We start from the raw sequence: 17,252 nt of genomic DNA, 5'->3' as shown, positions 1-17,252 counted from the left end.
TCCCCTTTTTGAATATTGTACTGTGCTGCAGCCTCTCATCTGTAACTGCCACTGGCAGGGAAGTCCAGGAACAGAGCATTTTGTACCTAATGGAATGGGTCATGTCGGAGGGTATGATACCTTTATAACATAAGATCACCACATGAATGAACCAGCTCTCGCAGGCGGACTCCGTATCCGCCCCTCAGCTCCTACTTATGATGATGTCATAGAGGTGAGCGGCTCACACCAACCCTACACAGTGCACGCCATCACCATGGTAACAAAAATGACAAATAAAGCAACTGGAAAAAATAGAAAAATTCTACTGCTAAGTATACAATAATAAGTATACTAAGCAGATAGAGGATAAATCCTATTACAAACAAATTATCAAAAGATATATGAAATTTGATCGTTCAGCCTTTAGTGATATAACGTCTAGGCGATAAATCAACCTAGCCTCACACTGCAGCAGTCTAAGTGGACGATTACCGCCACGAGTGGTGGGGACACAATCTATCATTCGGTAACGCAAGCAGGGCCGGCGCCACCACTAGGGCAGCCTTAGGCATTTGCCTAGGGCGCCGGCCACAGGAGGGCGCAATTTGAAGCAGGTCCCCCCACCCCTGGCATTCTGCATCCCCCGTCACCCCCCACCCCTGACAACCCCCCCCCCCGTTTAAGGACGCAGCGGCATCCCGGCACCCCCCCCTGTGTGGAGCGGCTGGCCTGCATGCCGCAATACCTGGACCCCCCTGTGTGGAGCAACCAACCGGGAACCGGTGCCGGCAACCCCGCCCCCCGTGTGAAGCGGCTGGTCTGCCGCTGCGATGCCCGGAACCCCACCACAAACCCCAGGGGAGCAGGTGAGGGAGCCGGCACCCCCGTGTGGAGCGGCTGGTCTGCCGCAATAACAGGGCCCCGGGGGGCAGGTGAGCGCCGGAGCACCCCCACCCGCCTGGGGCGCTCCAGTGTCTGGCACCGGCCCTGAACGCAAGCTAATAAGGGGATGTTTGCGTTGTAAAACATATATTGTGCAACAGGTTGGTCGCTTTGTCCCTTACTAAGTGCTAAACGAATGGCACTTCGATGAAGCGTCACCTGCTCCTTAAACTTGTGTTCCGGTTTTGCCTATGTAAACAAGGCTGCATGGGCAAATAATCTGATAAATAACAAAAGAAGAACAATCAAAATGATGCCGGATCTTATAGGGTTTACCAATGTGAGGATGATAGAATGTATTACCTGTCGGAAGAAATTGACAGGCGGCGCAGGTGCATCTAAAACAAACAAAAAGTTTAACGCCACCTAAAAATGTTGTTCTCGTTGTTACGGTTTTAAAATTAACTTCTGACTTCACAGGGAGATCTCGCAAATTGCGTCCCCTTGAGTAACATCGCATAATACGTTGCTGCGTAAAAGGTAATCTTAGCTTGTAATAAGGAACATCTATCTATCTAGTGGTCTCATACTATTTGCCATCTAAGGTGTTTCATTGAGCACTGGATTGCTGCTAACGCTGCTGGACACATTCTGTGTAACTGCTGCTTTAAGTACAGGTACACCACCAATTTTCCGGCAACCTTTGGTCTGGAACTTCTTTTAATCCGGACAATTTTGATTTGTCCGGATTAAAGAAGTTTAGGGACCTCTTTTAATCCGGAACAAGTGCAAGTGTCAGTGAGTACAGCTTCCACGGACACTGCAGGTGACACAGGAAGCTTCATGGCGTCTGAGGTCAAAGCAAGTACTGCACATCGGCGGAACACACAGCATGAGCAAGTGCCACTGGGTACAGCTTCCAAGGATCCCGCAGGTGACACAGCAGGCAGCAGTGGGGCTGATATGGCGTCCAACGTCCCAGCAAGTACCGCACATGGGCGGAAGACACAGCATAAACAAGTGCCACTGGGTACAGCGTCCAAGGACACTGCAGTTGACACAGCAGGCAGCAGTGGGGCTGATATGGCATCCAAGGTCCCAGCAAGACTTTCATTCATACTGCACTTACTGTTAATGTTTGTTCAAAATGTACCCGATACCTTTTTTGCTTATACAGCACGTACTACACTAATAAACAGTTTTGCATACACTACTGTGTTTATTCATTCATTAATATTATGCTGTGGCATATATTTGACTGTTTATTGCTTTAGAAATGTATTGAAGGTGCAAAATTTGTAAAAACTAGAAACCTTCGATAATCCGGCATGGCACTGGAACCGATAATGCCGGAAAATCGGTGGTGTACCTGTATAAGTTTAAGTATACACTATGGCAGAAGGAGGAAAAGATACAGATATTGATTTGTTCAACTTCCCGATCAGTTATACACATACATTTTCAGATCTGGAAATTGACATTATACTTTTAGATAAAGGGATCGATGATGAAGCGGAACCCATCTTATCTTATATTATATATTGTGATCAAAAAAAAAAAAAGAGGTTGACTTTCACTTGCACGCTCTGTCATTGAGTGACTACTATAAGATAAAAAAGATCCCTAGTGGATTCCATGTACGCAAATGTCCTACTATAGGTAGGTTTAACCCCTCATATGTTTTAAGAAGGAGAAATTAGTCAAAGTGGAAAATGATTATAAAAGACACACAGTCTACCGCTGGTTAAGGAGAAATTCATAAGAAGGTTTTAAAAGTCTGATTTTTAGACTGCTGCAGTGTGAGGCTAGGTAGATTTATCACCTAGACGTTATATCACCTAAAGGGCTGAACGAACACATTTCATATAAAATATCTTTAGATAATTTGTCTGTAATATTTCTTGATAGGATTTATCCTCTACCTGCTTACTATACTTATTATTGTGATTAGTAGTACATTTTTACATTTTTTCCAATTACTTGATTTGTAATTTGTTTCCATGGTAATGGCGTGCATGGTGTAGGGTTGGTGTGAGCGGCTCACCTCTATGATGTCATCATAAGTAGCAGCTGAGGGGTGGATACGGAGTCCGTCTGCGAGAGCTGGTTCATTCACGTGGTGATCTTCTGTTATAAAGGTATTTATTTTTATGTTACTTGTATCCTGATGACCATTTTGAAAATGGAATTGATACGTTGATCTAGACCGCTGTGTCTGTCATTTATTCCCATCTTCAAACTGTGAGTGCCGCACCCTTGGTCTATATGTTATTTATCCTGTGACCGTACTGGCTGTAGCTGCAACTTCATTGGGAGTGCTATCTATATATTTATGTATACCCAAGTGGATTTTTCTATATGCAACAGCTGCAGGAAGTAATGAATAATTGCTAAATATGCAGCAGTATTGTGTTACAAAAGTGGTGGATATAATATATAGAAAAGTAAATCACTCAGCGTCTCATAATGCAAGATTAAGGTGTCATTATGGGATATTGATATGTGGTCTCAGTATTATATGCCTGTCAGCAGGGGCTCGCTGGTAACTATTAGCCTGTGGAGCAAATGCAGCCAAGTGGCCCAGCACAAGGGCAAAATGAATGAGGCAAAAAAAAAAAATTATGCAAAATCTGATTACAGCCTCCATTGCGTCTCATAACTTTCCAATTGCGCATTCCATTTTCACCTGCATAGCTCTGATTGTCCTTTCATGACCATCTTATCAAGCCCTCCCTCCATATCTCTCTGATAGCGCCCTGTATAGCAGTCTTAAGTCCACCATGCATATATAACACTAACCCCCTTCCAGTTCCCTTACTTTCCACCTTCACTGTCTACCTCACAGCATTATCCCCAGCCCATGGTGTACTAGCACCACAATGGCTCCCACAGAGAAAATACACAAAGGAGCCATGACAGAAAAATACACATACTGTAGGCCCCCACAGGAAAAAAAAAAAACACACATTGCTCTCCATAGGAAGAAAACAACACACACTTGTTGGGTCCTATCCGATAAAGTAATAAAGGTGCCAGGCACCTGTATTCACGTTAAAGTTTTACATTTATGGTAAAAACTGAAACTTTTTATAAAAAAACTGAAGCGTTAACAAGATGCTTCTGTGCAGCAGGAGGTTGGGCAGCACAGTTGTTGGGTTCAGGACTGCTCCTTGGTGGTAGCAGAGGAGCAAGAGGCAAGGAAGGGCTGCATCATTGGCATGATGATACACTGCACCGGGAATGAACCAAGTGACAGGTAAAATGGGGAAGGTTGGGGGGGGGGGGGGTGCAATTGGATGCTGGTGTGATCAGTTACATTTTTTTTATTTTTATTGTTTAGTGGGCAGGCTTTGTGGGCATTCTGAACACAAAACAAGGTCAAGGTCAGGGGGCCTGGTTCGAGTGACCTTGTCCCCAGGCCTGCCCATCTCCTATATATTTGGCTACATCTGTCACTCAAAGTGGGTGTCTGTGTCTATAACGCTTAATGTGTGATTGCCTTCATCTGTGCTGAACACCTTTCTGAGAAATTAACCTGTTTAAAACAGGTGATGGCAATCATACATTAAGGGGAAGTCTAGAAACAGAGCATTGTGTTCCTCCTGGAGAGGGTCATGTTGGGAGGTATGTGACAGAGAACCAGCCCAGTGAGCCCACAGACAGTGCCAGACACCCACTGCCTTCCCATGTTGCCCAGCACTGCTACTCCACAGCCACCAGGTGAGCGCCCCCCTCCCGCGATTTGCGGCAACCCCCCCCCCCCCCCCCCGCGCCCCCCCCCCTCCCGCGATTCGCGGCAAAAACACCCGCTCCCCCGCGACCCCCCTACCGCGATTCGCAGCAAAAACACCCCCGCGACCCCCCCTCCCGCGATTCGCTGCAAAAAGAACCCCCCACGACCCCTCCCACAATTCGCGGCATAACCACCACCCCGCGACCCCCCTCCCGCGAATCGCGGCAAACCCTCCCCCGTGTCCCCCCCCCCCCCGATTCGCGGAAAAAACACCCCCCCCCCGCGACCTCCCTCCCGCGATTCGCGGCAAAAAGAACCCCCCGCGACCCCCCCTTGCACGATTGGCGGCACCCCCCCTGCGACCCCCCTCCCGCGATTCGCGGCACCCCCCCCCCCCCCCCGCAATTCGCAGCAGCCCCAGGATTGAATGGCACATGCAAAACACTGACATGGCTGTGGTCGACAATGAAAAAGGTTGACATGAGTTTTTGAAGATTTTTTTTTAATTTTTTCATTGTCATGTGTCGACATGGACACCAATGAAGTGCCAAACTTATGTCAACATTTACATGTGTTGACCTTTCTGTGTTGATTTTTTCTTGTGGCGATTCGCGTCACACCCCCCCCACCCCCCACTCCCGCGATTCACGGCACACACACCCCACCCCGTGACCCCTCCTCCCGTGATTCACGACACACCCCCCGCGACCCCCCCTACCATGATTCGCCGCAACCCCCACCCCCGTAACCCCCCTCCCGCGATTTGCGGCAACCCACCCCGCGACCCCCCTCCCGCGATTCTCTGCAATCCCTCCCCTCCCGCGATTCGCAGCATCCACCCCCCCCACAACCCCCCCTCCTGCAATTCGCGGCACCCCCCGCGACCCCCCCTCCTGCAATTCGCGGCACCCTCCGCGACCCCCCCTCCCGCGATTCGCGGACACCTAAGTTGCAATACAGGGCATCTTTCATACAATTCTAACCATATTTCTCATATACAAACGTTCACAAATTAAGGGGGCGCAGCCCCTTACGACGGTGTGAAGAGCGCCCGTAGGGCGCGATGAATCACCTAGTTACACATATATACCATTACACATATAGATCAGATTAATGCCCATGCTAGTAGGGCCCCTTACACATATAGCAATGCCCACGGGAGTAGCGCCCCTTACACATAGGGGGTTATTCTGGTTGATTCTCAAGGCTGCAAAATCACAGTTTTGTGAGTCCACCAAACCTCGCCTTGCGAATGATGGCCTGGCCGCCACCCATTCGCAGGGTGTGTTCGAAATTACTGGCTGTGAATGGATGTTTGACACGATCACCTAACCCAGATGTAGCCAACTCCAGTCCTCGAGAGGTACGAGCAGTTAACGTTTTCCAGGTTTCCTCACAGAATCACAAGTGAAGTAGCTCCACCTGTGGATCTTTTAACATGTGTTAGTAATTTCAGTAAAGGGTTTCAGAGAGAAAGGGATGAGGGGGGCAAGAGAGAAAAATGGGAGGGAAACAAGAGTGAGAGTGTTGGGTAGACTATGGGCGGGATGTTATAACATCCGCGGCCCCCCTTCGCCGGACATCGCATTTTTAATAACGGCATATGCTGTAACATATGCCGTTATTAACGCAAGGGACAGCTCTTGCGGTAAGAGCTGTCCCTTGCGATGCGGTGCCGGTGCTGGACTTCCGGGTCTGTGACCCGGGAGTCCATCTGCGCATGCGCAGACCCCGGCGCCGGCCGCAGGGCACGCTGGGAGGGATCCGTGACGGATCCCTCAAACAGCACTGCGGTAAGAAGCCCATAGGCTTCTGCAGGGATTCGCCAGCTTTTGCTGGCGATTCCCTCCGCAGCGCTGACACTGCGGAGGCACAATATAGCATATAGAGATGCGGTAGAAACCCCGAAAACGGGGTTTTTACCGCATCTCTGCTATATAGAATCTCGCCCTAAGAGAGAGGGAGTCAGGGAGAGAGATAGTGTCATGGAGAGAAAAAAAGGTAGAGACAGAGCAAGAAGAAAAAAAGAGGGAAAGGAGGAGAAACAGCCTCAGATAAATAGGCTGGGGCATCAGTGGCGTAAGTTCATCCCAGTTGCCCGGAGGCAAGGTAAGTACTGGTACCCCCCAAATAGCTCAATCAGTAAGGTGTCTGTCTCCAGTAAGGTCATGGGATCTAATGCACGGTGTGACACTTGCAAAAATGCTGTTAGAAGGGGGAGTCAGACACATTAGCAAAATCAACGGCTTTCAATTAACTGATTTAAACTCTCAGGGGAGGAGAGGTGCCCCCTTGGGAGCAGGAGCCCGGCAGCAGATGACTCCATTGCCTCCCAGAGTTCTGCCTCTGTCGGGCATACTTTGCTGCAGTGTGGGGTGGCTGATACAGTACCTTCTCCCCATAGGCGAATCTAGAATTATGGTAATGGGTGGTCCCAGAACTAGACATAATAGTAGGGGGACCTTTGCGCGGCGTAGCCGCGCGGCAAAAAGGGGGCGTGGCCTCATGGGAAGGAGGCGTGGCATCACACTTTAGACCATACACAGTAATGCCCATTACACATTTTAGCAAACTCCGTAATACCCATTACACATAAAGCCACACGCCGTAATGCCAATTACACATAAGGCCACACACCATAATGCCCATTACACATTGTGCCACATATCATGATGCCCATTACATACTATATAACAAACCGTAATGCCCATTACATATTTGCCACATAAGTGCTGCTTACCTACGTGCTCATTGCTAGGGGGTTCTTGCTTGATGGCACCATAGTACCCATTACACATGATGCCGCACACCATAGTACCCATTACACATGATGCCGCACACCATAGTACCCATTACACATGATGCCATGCACCATAGTACCCATTACACATGATGCTGCACACATAATGTCCCTTACACATGATGCTGCACACATAATGCCCCTTACACATCATGCTGCACACATAATGCCGCTTACACATGATGCTGCACACCGTAATGCCCCTTTGAAATAATACCCCTTTCACAACAGAAAATGCAGGGATTTACCCGGGAATATGGTCCCAGGATCATGCAGGGACATTCCCAGGTTGACCCTTTATACACCAGCCTAGTCCCTGCATTTTCTGGTGTGAGGGGGAGAGACAACCACTCTCCTCTCCCTACCCCCCTTTAACAAACCAGCTATATCTTTGGAACCAACTGACCCATTTACATGAGACCAGTATCATATTGAAGAACTTTTGAGTTGGCTTCGAATGATTTTGGACCCGTGAAACTGGGCTGTTTGGTTCCAGAGAAATCTGCCCTCAAAGAACATAAACAGTCATGAAATTACATTTAAGAAATGAAAAAAAAAAAAAACGGATTAACCTCAATAGGGCAGATGTATTAACCAGCGTTAAGTGCAAAAATGCACTTAACGCTGGTTAACTGGGGGGGATTACGTCTGACCCTAATGTATCACTAGCGCACCTAACGTGCGCTAGTGACAGCCCGCCGAGTTACGCTCGGCGGGGCTGTCCCCGCAATCCCCCCCAGGGATTAACGGCCGGGGCGATGTATTAACAGCCTTGAAGGCGTTAATTCGCCCCGGCCGCTTCGCCAGCTCAGGGCTAGCGTTGTCCTATCCCCCACTATGGGGACAACGCTAGCCCTGCGTCTGGCTTGGGCTGCGCTGGAGATCTCGCGTTTTTTGCGAGATCTCGCGCATGCCCAGTAAGCCGGGCAGGGGGGGCGACGGCGACTGCGCATGTGCGGGGCGGCGAGGGAGCCGATAAGGAGAGCCGTTAACGCTGGGCATAACGGCTCTCCTTATCGGCTTGGGGGATGTTAGTACATCTCCCCATAACGTGTGCCCGCTTCTCCTCGTTATGCAGGAGAAGCGGGACGTTATGTCAGAAGCGCAAAGTGGGGGGGTTAGTACATCTGCTCCATTATCCCTGGAACCAATTAACCCATATAGATCCAGCCTCGTATCAGATTGAAGGCCCAGCGATTTGGGTTCGACTGAGATCAACCTTGAGCTTCAGTGATGCCGAAGGGGGAACTGGCAGCCGTTGAACTGGGTGGGGGTCCCATTTTATCCTATAGGGAAAACGTTCCAGCTTTGCCTGGCCGTATCTCCGGTTCCCAGAGGGCTAGAGACACGGGGCTGGGCTCGTTGGAAAGTGCACCCCCGGACCACCCCCTAGATTCGCCTATGCTTCTCCCACACTACAACACACCGACAAACAAACACGATATATTGCACAGGGACTAGGGATACCCAGGGGCACACTGACACACAAACATTGTACATGGACCATTGGCACACACATACCCATTGTATAGAGACCAGGGGCACAATTACACCCACACACATTGTATAAGGACCAGGGGCACAATGACACACACACACACATTGTGTAGGAACCAGGGGCACAAGGAATGGGATTATTGGGTCGACACCACTAGGTCAACATACTGGAAGGACAGGTGTCTAGGTCGACATGGCACAAGGTCGACAGGTGGTTAGGTCGACACAAGCATTCGGTCAACATGATCTTGGTCGACAGTCAAAATGTCGACATAGGGGTTTTCACCCGAATGTCGACACAGTCGACATGGACACCGTTTTAAGTGCACCGCATCCCATCGCATGGCTTGCTGCGCTCGGCACACTATTTTATTCTCCCACCACGCCGTAGTGGATGGTAGGGAATGAAATACCACCTGTCGGCATATGTCGGCTCAAAAAACCCCATGTTGACCTTTTGACTGTCGACCTAGTCACTGTCAAGCCAAATGCTTATGTCGACCCAATCACTGTCAACCATTCGATCGTATCCCAGGCACAATGACTCACACACACATTGTATAGGGACCAGGAGCACACTGACACCTACACACATATAGGACCTTAATTTTGACCGTTCGCTTGTTTGGCATCTGCGCATGTGCAGATTCCGGGTGCGGCGAACTGCAAGTTTGCCATCCCATTTGCAACCAACGGTGCGTACGGAGGGCGTGGAGTGGTGGCGGATTGACACGCCCATGGAAACGCCAAGCTTTTCATGGGTGTTCCCATTAAAATGCTGGGCATTGCCTTGGAAATCAGACAGTGGCGTGACTGCTGGGGGCGGGCAGCTGACATCACCAGCTACCCGCCCTGTTCTCGTACAGGGACATGCAAAAGTAAGACACCTGAGAGTGTCTTCGTTTTGCGTGTACGCTCCACATCAGTCGATGGTCGGCGACCATCGACTGATGTGGTCCTCACCCCCTAGGCTGCGAATGGATGTTTATGCGGGCGAATTTGGCGTGTGAGGGGGGCGCCACTGCAAGTGGCAGGCGGCGTTTAAATCACACGCAGCGCTGTGTGAACCAGAATAACCTCCATATTGTATAGGAACCAGGGGCACATTGAGACACACATTGTATAGAGAACATGGGCACACTGACACACACATACATAGTGTATAGGGACTATGGGCACACTGACACCCACACATTCTATAGGGACCAGGGGCACACTAAAACCCAAACACATTGTATAGGGACCATGGGGTTATTCTGGTTGACATGTAGAGCTGCGAAGTTCGCAGCGCTGCGTGTCTTTTTAAGCCCACCGCTCGCATTCGCCACCCGCCCCTATTCGCAGGGCAAATTCGCCCGCACGGCTGCGAATGTAAGTTTTGCATAAACATCCATTCGCAGCTTAGAGGGGGACCCCCAAATCACTCGATGGTCGGTGGGCTCCCTGCATTAGCCCCGAACCTCGCAGTTTGAGGAAATCCTCGCCACTCTGACAGTGAGGATTCCCCTGGAACGTTAGGGTGAGCAATCGGAGCGGGCGGGGATTAAACATCAAGGGTGGCAGCTTTTTTACCTCCATCCTCGCTGGCAACATTGAATACCGCCTGCTGCATAGAGACCATGGGCACACACACAAATTATATATATATATATATATATATATATATATATATATATATATATATATATATATATATATATATATATATATATATATATATATATACATACACACACAACGGAAATGAGACAACGGCACTCAGAGGTCTTGATCAAAGAAAAAAGTGTATTCAAAGATACATGCTGCTGCTGGCGTTTCGGAGGTGTGGTAAGTTAAATTTATATTGCGCACTGTCGACTCAAGGCGCTTTTTACACACACACACACACACACACACACACAGTCCCAGTGTGGGGGGACCAGTCCAGACCAGGGACCCCCCACTGTACACACATGCTTATACAGCATACAAAGATCAGTGGAATGCAAAGCCCTCTCCCTCCTCCACGAAGAGTACCTCTGTCTGTGCAGTGCTGCTGTCAAGACTTGTTGTCTCCTGACGAGGTGGGGCAGGCAGTGACGGGGGCACAGTCGGGAGCGCTGAATTATTTTAACATATCCGGCAGCGGGACACAGAACGAAGCAGCGTGCTTGCAGTTTGTAATGGGCGGGATGCAGCGCAGGCGCCGGGCAGGTGGCTGCGCTACTCAGCGAGCGGCGGCTCTATCCGCGGCAGCCGCAGCAATGAAAGAGGAGCTGTCAGTCAGTGTGACAATCAGTAGGCAAACAGGAGGAGGTATATTGCATGCCGCAAAACATTCCCTCAGAAAAGAGGCGTGGCTTGCGGGTGCGATATCCGTGAGAGGCCACGCCTCATTTTCGTCACTACGGGGGGCCATGCTCCCAGCCCCTCTGCCTTTCCGAATCCGAACAGACGCTGCGCGCATGCGCACATCTTCTAGTCCCCAGCAGGCTGGAGGTACTAATCCATGCAGGGGAGCGAATGGACCATTAGGTCCAAAGTGCTATAACCTGCTCAGACTGTTTGCCTACTAATTGTCACAATGACAGACACATAATACTGAGACCCCTTATCAATATCCTTCACCTTAATCTTGCATTATGAGATGCTATATTTATATATATATATATATATTTATTTATTTATTAACAGTTTCTTATATAGCGCATACAGATTCTGCAGCGCTTTACAGAGCATAGTTATTAGCAAAAACACATAACAAATTACAGTACAAGACAGTTTAGGACAAGTACATGGTTAATATGGATAGTTGCGCCAGGGGACAGGACACTGAAGCAAGCATCAGGGTGGCAGAGGTTTATATATTCTAAGAAAGGCACATGAGGAGAGAGGGCCCTGCTCGTGAGAGCTTACATTCTAAAAAGGGAGGGTTAGACAGACAGGGGTGACACAGAAGGGAAAGAGGTGAGCATAAACAGGTTAGGATGAGAGATGGTCGGGTTTTATGCAGGAGGGTGGGAAGAGGTCAGCTTAGTCCTTGATATTTTAAGTCTAAAAAAGAGCTGGGTCATCCAGGAGTAGACAGCAGAGAGACAGTTGGAGATATGAGTGAGGATAGAGGGAGAGCGGTCAGGAATAGAGCGGTAGATTTCAGTGTTATCAGCATACTGTAGATGTGATATAGATGTGATATACTTTACAAATCAGCGTGGCGAGTGGACGCGGAATACATTTTATGTGGTACTCTTTACCTAGCACGGCGCCCATGATCTCCATCGCGGGCGTCGCGGGTAAAGAAATCGCGGGGATCGCGGTCAGTACATTAACGGCCGCGACGCGATGCCCGCGATCCCCGCGATTTCCCATAGGGTTCAATGTTAAATTTAGTGCTGCCCGCGATTTCACATTCAATGCTTCAATGGCCGCGATTTGGCCATAGGAATCAATGTTAAATGGGCCACAGAGCCCAAATAGGCACAATTAACACTTAAATGTCCCCCAAAATTTGTAACGCCACCCCACGATCCACGCCCAAATAGGCACAATTAACACTTAAATGTCCCCCAAAATTTGTAACGCCACCCCACGATCCACGCCAACCCGAAGCGTGGCGAGCGCAGCGGTACGCGTCCTCCGACCTTTTCATACCCCCACTATCCACGTCGGCGTGGAGTTGAGAATAGAATAGTGTGGCGAGCGCAGCGAGCCACCGAGCCCGAAGCGTGGTGAGCGCAGCGAGCCCCGCGAGGGGACGCGGATACCTTCACAGGTAAACGTGGCCCTACGCGGGCTTCACAGGTATCCGCTGCGCTCGCCACGCTTCGGGCTCGGTGGCTCGCTGCGCTCGCCACACTATTCTATTCTCAACTCCACGCCGACGTGGATAGTGGGGGTATGAAAAGGTCGGAGGACGCGTACCGCCGCCCCTCGCGGGCTCACTGCGCTCGCCACGCTTCGGGTTGGCGTGGATCGTGGGGTGGCGTTACAAATTTGGGGGGACATTTAAGTGTTAATTGTGCCTATTTGGGCACAATTTAACTATTTGGGCATTTAACATTGATTCCTATGGCCAAATCGCGGCCATTGAAGCATTGAATGTAAAATCGCGGGCAGCACTAAATTTAACATTGAACCCTATGGGAAATCGCGGGGATCGCGGGCATCGCGTCGCGGCCGTTAATGTACTGGCCGCGATGCCCGCGATCCCCACGATGGGCGCCCAACTAAGTAAAGAGTACCTTTTATGTAATCCGCGTCCCCTCACGGGGCTCGCCACGCTCGCCACACTTCGGGCTCGCTGCGCTCGCCACGCTATATAAGATCAACTCCATGCCCACTTGGATAGTGGGGATATGAATAGGACCATTTAACATTGAATCCAATGTAAAAATTGCGTTCATCGAATCACATCGCATGCGATTTGGTTGCATGTGATGCGATCGACTCGATTTTTCCCCAAAAATCGGGTCCATCGCATCTGATTGTATGCCTTAAGTTAAGGCATACAATCTAACAAATCGGGTGCCCAGATATTACACAAGTACCGTTACATGTAATAAAACAATTGTGAAACAGTAACGGTATGCTGGAAGAGAACAGCGCTATCATGATATTACCACATATGCAATACATAATTTGCTAAATAGAGAAGCGCTGCAAGATCCTGTGAATTATTACCCATATCCCCCATCCAATCTATATACTATATGCTGGTGGGTGTAATATACGGGGATTGGAATAGCATAGCGTTCTGGTGAAATGGCAGTGGTGCGAAGCTGCAACTTAATGTATATAAATATACTGATGATACCCATGTTGTTAATGCTGTCAGGAGTAATTACAAGAATACACTATAATTTAATCGTTCATTAAGTCCCAATGGTTTACTGGACTTGAGTGTATAAATCCATTTGGATTCAAGACGTACAGTAGGAGCTCACTAGCTCTGTCACCGCCTTGTCTTCTCGCCGGGATATGGTCAATCATGATAAGATGTTTTAAATCTGCCATGTTGTGTTTTTCTTCAGCTACCGGCTGGTCTGAGGGCTTCCCCGTAAGGGCCTGTTTGATGGCCGAACGGTGGAGGGCCATTCTTTCTCACACTGTCCGTGTGGTTTTCCCCACGTACATGAGATGGCATGGACAGGTAATGATGTATACGACAAACGTGGATTGACATCCCAAGGCATATTTGATCTTAAATGTTCTGGAGCTTTCCGAGTCTTGGAATGTGTCCCCAACAATCATATGGGAACACGTTGTGCACTTGGGGCACCGATAACAACCGGGCTGACGTGTTAGGAAGTTCGTTGGCCTGATGTTGGAGAACTCGGATATATCCGTGTGTACGATGAAACTTTTTATATTTCTGCCCCTTTTGTAGCAGGGTATGGGTTTTACCTTTTTCATGCCTGGAAGTTGTTGATTGGTGGACACTATGGGCCACAGTGCCCTAGAGGCCCGTGCCAACACTGGGCTAGATGTATTATAGCGGGACGTCCACGGTATTACTGCCCTAGTGTCTCTGTTTCTGGGCGTAAGTAGATCTGTTCGGGGGATGTTCAGGATCTCCTCTTTTGTTTTGACCAAGTCCCGGTATTGGTATCCTCTTTCCATAAAGCGTTTGATCATACCATCCAGTTCCTTGGGCAAGTGGAGAGGGTCACTGGTGATACGTGCTGCCCGTATCATTTGGGACCTTGGGAGTCCTTTTTTGAGGGCCTTCGGATGGTGACTGTTGCTTCTAAGGAGGTTGTTTTTATCCGTAGGTTTGAAATATAAGTTGGTGTTGATAACTCCATTTCTAATGGTCACCAGTACATCCAGATAATTCAACTGAGTCGTGGAGTACTGTGAGGTCACCCTGATAGGGGATTCTCTACCGTTAATTTGGTATAGCACCTCTTCCAATTTTTGTGGCCCTCCCATCCATAGCACAAATAGATCGTCTATGAAGCGGGTATACATCAGGATGTTTTTGGATATGTCTGGGTTCCTGAAGAACATATCCCATTCCTCCGCGAACATAAAAATGTTCGCGAAGGATGGCGATACATTGCTACCCATGGAGCAGCCCTTAAGATGGAGGTAGAAGCTGTTGTCGAATAAAAAAATAATTCCTTTTTAAAGTTAAAGAGCAGTTGTAAAAACAGTTCTATGTCCAAGGATTTAAGGTTCTCTTTTACAAGGAACTCTTTCATGGCCAGCATCCCTAGGTCGTGGGGGATGCTGGTGTATAGGCTGTTAACGTCTAATGTCCAAATGATGGTCCCCGAGGGTACCGACTTTATATTGTTTAATCTGGTAAGGAAATCGGTGGTATCCTTGATTAACGTGTTCTGGCGCATCACCATGGGCTGCAATATTTCATCCAGGAATTGTGATACGGGTAGGAATATCGATCCATTGGTGGAAATTATGGGCCTTCCCGGGGGAGCACTGGTGCTTTTGTGTACTTTGGGTACAGTATATAATATAGGTACCACCGTATGTTGCTGGGTCAGTGCTGTCTGTAATGGTTTACTGATCAGGCCCTCCTTCACCGCCTCTTACAATAGTTTATCCAATTCTGCCTTGTACTTATTTGTAGGATCTCCCGGTAGTTTTTCATAGGTGGTATTATCGTCCAGTTGTGTCAATATTTCTGATCGGTAGTAGTCGATATTGAGGACCACCAATCCGCCCCCCTTGTCGGCGGGGCGGATGATGATATCCCGGTACCCACTGAGATCTTGTAGAGCTCTCCACTCTGCTTTGGATAAATTATAATGTTTCTGTGTGTTTTTGAGTATTTCATCACTGACTCATCTAGCAACCTTGTAAACGACTTAATGGACGGATTGGTTGAAATAGGATCGAAGGTGGAGTGCTTCTTGCTGTTAATGAATGATTGGTGTTCCAGCATGTCAGTATTACTTTCCTTATTTTGAAAATGTTCCCTTAATCGTAGTTTTCTGGAAAACTTAAAGAGGTCCACCTTCCAATCAAATTCATTAAACCCTGTGGTGGGAACAAACATCAATCCTTTGTTTAAAACTTGTTTTTCCGTGTCCATTAAGTGCCTTTGGGATAGGTTGTAAATTAGTGAGGTGGCTGCGGGTTTCTTTTGAGATAACCTCTCATTCTGGCCTCACCGACGGGTGGCAGGTCTTTTCGCCTGTAGTTTTTTTTAACTCTTACTGATTGCTCCTTGCTGGGTCTGGGAGGCTAGTGCCGCACCATCAGAGTCCATCTGTGTGTTATCTGTGTCACTGTTGGAGGATGCCGTATAGCTTGGTCTGGCTTCTCGCTGGCGTCTCCACCCCCTGTGAGCCATTTATACACCCGGTTGTGTTCATAATCGTCTTTGACAGTTTGTAATTTGTTGCGTTTGAAGCGGATGAGGTCTGTACGGTATGCATCACACTGGGACCGCAATTAGGTCAGCTAGTCCTGGGACGTGTCGGATACCAGTGTCTGTAAATGTTCTCTTTCAAATACAGCCGTATTTTCTTGTGCTTTCTGGAGTTCTTTGCTTGACTCCTCTACTACTAATAGTAGCAGGTCCAGGCTGCATTTATTCAGAATACTGGTCCAACGCCTACAGAACTCTGGGTTGTAGTGCCCTATTGTAGGGACATTACTCACCGAAAGCCTCTGGGGATCAGTTTTTCTCTATAATAGTCCGATAAACAGATGCCATGCAATTGAAAGTCTACCTCTCTCCGCTTTAGTCTCACCAGGTTTTTGAAGATGTCATCGGGGGATCTCTGACCTTCCAAACCAGATAATTGATCTTTGAAGAGAACCCGCTCAGCCTCCTCATCAGTATAGTTGAATAAATAATCAGTACAAATTTTTTACTCTAGAACTCAAACATTTATTGAGCCGCTTTGCATATGTGATAGCACAGCATTTTCTGTCATCACTTGCCAATGTGATGACATCATTTTTATCAACAATCAATTTTATTTAAAATCATTATTATATGTTATATATATATATATATATATATATATATATATACTAGGTGATTCATCGCGCCCTACGGGCGCTCTTCACACCGTCGTAAGGGGCTGCGCCCCCTTAATTTGTGAACGTTTGTATATGAGAAATATGGTTAGAATTGTATGAAAGATGCCCTGTATTGCAACTTAGGTGTCCGCGAATCGCGGGAGGGGGGGTCGCGGAGGGTGCCGCGAATTGCAGGAGGGGGGGTCGCGGGGGGTGCCGCGAATTGCAGGAGGGGGGGTTGTGGGGGGGTGGATGCTGCGAATCGCGGGAGGGGAGGGATTGCAGAGAATCGCGGGAGGGGGGTCGCGGGGTGGGTTGCCGCAAATCGCGGGAGGGGGGTTACGGGGGCGGGGGTTGCGGCGAATCATGGTAGGGGGGGTCGCG

General features: G+C 48.7%; 1 protein-coding gene across 2 annotated transcripts in view; it reads right to left on the bottom strand.

The window, feature by feature from the left end:
- LOC146057920 (stomatin-like) overlaps positions 1–11,210 on the bottom strand; it is a 45,529-nt gene extending 34,319 nt beyond the window's left edge. For both annotated transcript variants that reach the window (XM_083169755.1, XM_083169756.1), the window contains exon 1: positions 10,911–11,210. The gene's annotated coding sequence lies outside the window, so the exon portion shown is untranslated. The remainder of the gene's footprint in view (positions 1–10,910) is intronic.
- Positions 11,211–17,252: the final 6,042 nt, after the last annotated feature.

This window comes from Crinia signifera, chromosome 2, assembly GCF_055691185.1.
Source record: "Crinia signifera chromosome 2, ASM5569118v1, whole genome shotgun sequence".
Taxonomy (NCBI): Eukaryota; Metazoa; Chordata; class Amphibia; order Anura; family Myobatrachidae; genus Crinia; species Crinia signifera.
Note: the sequence above shows the minus strand (reverse complement) of the source record. Positions and strands in the feature narration are given on the sequence as shown.